Below are 1173 nucleotides of genomic sequence, written 5' to 3' on the forward strand. Positions count from 1 at the left end.
AGGCAAAGATACCCTTACTAGGGGTGTTCATCGGTTTGGTTCGGCTCAAACCGAAATAAAATAGATAAACCAAAGTTTTATACGGTTTTCAAAAATAGAACCGAACCAACCGATTTAAACTTATAAACCGATTAAAACCGAACCAAAGTAACTTTTGGTTTGTTCGGTTAAACCGAACATACCAATAAGTATATCTAATATTTAACAACCACTATATCTTTATAGTTAAACCAATATTACATTTTCAAGCGGAGGGATTGCACGAACAATGAAGACTTGATTTGGATTTTGGAGAAGTTTGGATCTTTCAAGCGGAGAGAAGAGGATTAGAGGGGGACAGACAGGTCAGATCTAAACTAGGGTTATGATATTAGGCCGGTTCGGTTTCTACGGTTTTCTAATATCACAAACCGAATCAAACAGAAAAAACCGAACAGTAAAAAAATTTAAACCGAACCGAACCAAATAAATCGAAAAACCGAACCATTTGAACCAAAAAATTTTGGTTCGGTTAAAAACCAAACAAACCGGCCCCAATGAACACCCCTAACCCTTACCCTGTCCCTGTGGATCAGCAAGCATATATGCATGCATAGTAAATTAATCATATTCTTAATTAATCTAACAATGCCATATTCTAAATAATATTCAAAATAAATATTCCAAACAATCTAAACAATATTTCAAATAATTCTAAACAATCTAAACAATATTTCAAATAATTCTAAACAATCTCAAGAATCTAAACAATATTCCAAATAATCCTAAACAATCTAATCAATATTCTAAACTATTCTAATTAATATCATAAACTACTTTAATATTCTCTAAAAAAAAAAAAAACAAACCTGATTCAAGTCTCTTTCGGCCTTTTCCTCCTCCTCTTCTCTTCTACACGCAGCTGCCTTCCCACAGTACCAAAAACTCAGCTCAAAATGATTTTTAGCAGCTCGTCCACGGGTCTACAGTGTTTCTGCCACGTGTCCACGCCCCAATGGATGACCCCCACGGTTTGAAAAAAAGAAGAAGGTCTGATTCATGGTTAACCGGACCTACCACGTGTCCACGCCCCATGCAACCCCAATGCATGACCCCCACGTAAAAAAAAAAAAAAAAAGTCCGGTTCACCACTAACCGGACCAAGGAACCGGTTAATGGTTAACTGGACCCAAA

The sequence above is a fragment of the Carex rostrata genome, chromosome 11 (assembly GCF_964058835.1).
Source record: "Carex rostrata chromosome 11, lpCarRost1.2, whole genome shotgun sequence".
NCBI lineage: Eukaryota > Viridiplantae > Streptophyta > Magnoliopsida > Poales > Cyperaceae > Carex > Carex rostrata.